Source organism: Triticum dicoccoides, chromosome 1B (assembly GCF_002162155.2).
Source record: "Triticum dicoccoides isolate Atlit2015 ecotype Zavitan chromosome 1B, WEW_v2.0, whole genome shotgun sequence".
Taxonomy (NCBI): Eukaryota; Viridiplantae; Streptophyta; class Magnoliopsida; order Poales; family Poaceae; genus Triticum; species Triticum dicoccoides.
Window position 1 is genome coordinate 43,951,628 of NC_041381.1, and position 2,174 is coordinate 43,953,801.

The window sequence follows — 2,174 nt, forward strand, 5'->3', positions numbered from 1 at the left end:
TTCGAATGAATCAATCTCCAATTTTCCTATATATTGATTTCCAACACTAGGGTTTATAGTGGGAGGTTAGACATCTTGAAAATATTTCTTTGGGTCTATAACAATTGTGACATCTAATCAATATCTATGGAAAACTTATCTTTTCTCTAAGTTTAACTAACCAACTCATATTACTGAATTCACAAACCAAAGACCCTTAACTTGGCCAGAAGGTTTAACATCACATGCACGAAGCGCCACTTGGTCATGCGTTTATTAACTTACTAAATAGCAGCTCAAACGTTGCTGCGGGAACTGGTTGATGTACAACTTAATGAGATACTTTTTCGATATATTTGAATTAATAATATTAGAACTAAAGCTAAGAGATATATATTATTTATTATAGTTAATTATTATATAGATGGAAAATATTTATTGAATCTAATTAGCAATAATAGAATGAGAAACCTTTTTCGGTACATTAGGGCCCTTCCAATGCATATGTGCTTAGATGGGGTGCTAAGCACATTAAAGAGTTTAGCAAGTATAACCTCCACCGCGCAGGTGCTTAGCTCGTTGTTGCTAAATTTCCTTTATTTAATTATTTAGCAATTAAACTCTTCGATGCATAGGGTAAGCTTTCTTCATTTAAGTGTTTGCATAGGTTCGTATGTGTGACATTGTTTTTTCTTGGAGTCACCAAAGTGCTCTCTCTTCTTCTTAATTGCTTTGCCACGTTATTTTATTGCCTATGTGACATATGCTTAGCACCTGTATCCCGTGAAGCACCAGGGAAGGTTTTTATGCATGTTGAGGTTTGTTTTTTTGTGCATGGTTACATGGTGAGGTATTTTTTTTTTGAGGGTACGCAAATTGCGTACATTAGCTTTATAGAAGGAGAGAAATGAGACTTACAACAACGTCAACCATTCGTTGCGGAGAACGAAGGTGACCAACTCCACACCCGGTTCATACAAGGACAACCAAACACAACAATACGACTACGACACAAGAAGCCTACCCAACACCGAGCCCCTAGCCGCGTCTCGGCCGACACTGAAGACCTCCGAAGAACAGCAACTCCAGCTTCCTTGGAGTAGCCAGCGACGACCGTACATGGCGCCGAAGGAGAAAGATCCGGGTAGCGGTGAACACCAGAGGAGCGCATCATGGGACCTCGAGTCTCCCAGCACAATGCTCCCAACAGAGTAACAACCTCAAAGACGTTGCCATCATGCCGATCCTACGAATCAAGGCTTTCGCCCCGGAGACAGCTGCCGATATGAGGTCGCAAGGAAGATGGCGTTGCACTCGACGAAGCCTCCATGAAGGTGAATGACACCCGCAGGTGCCATCAACGCCGGTCCGGCCACAACCGAACAGGATTTTCATCCATAGCTCTGCACATCTCCAAGTCTCCAAGATCCCGGCCAGTCCTGATCAGATGCCTCGCACCGTCGCCGCCGCAACAACTTGCCATCGAAGCCCCCCTCACTGCTGAGGAAACACGCCTAAAGCCATCACCTTCAACATCGACTAGGAGCCGCAGCAACCACCGAGCGGTGCAAAGCCAGTTCCGCCACGGACGCCTTCACCCACGCCAGGGGACTGCCACCAGGATGAATCCGACCCGCACCTCCGACCACCCTCCGGCACCCACACCGCCGAGGCAACGCCGCACGCCTCACATGACAGCAACCGAACGCCCGCTGCCCGCCAAGACCCTTCCTGGCAAGGCCTCGCAGCGCCGCCACCGCCATGGCTGCGCTCGCACCACCGCCACCGCCAGAGCCGGTGCACCACCTACATCCTCCAGCCTGCTACACTCCACGCAAGGATCCAGAGACAACCGCCGCACTCCCTGCCGTGAGCACCCCAAGGACGCCGGCCAGCGCTGAAGACGCACCAGATCCAGACCGAAAACGGATCAGCCCGCTCGGATCTGGCCATCCACGACCTCCCTCGCGGCGAGGAGCACCAACCCGCAGCCGGCCTGCGCCCTCCACAGGACTCGCCGCTGCCAGACTGCCGTGCCGCCCCGCACCACCTCCCGCCAGCACTCATCCATCCACCGCGCCGGCCACCGAGGTTCGACGCCAGGCTGAAGAAGCGGCCCCGCCGGCCTGCGCCCGCGACGCGCCGCCACCAGACCGCCGCGACGCCCTGCACCACCTCCCGCCAGCGCACAACCC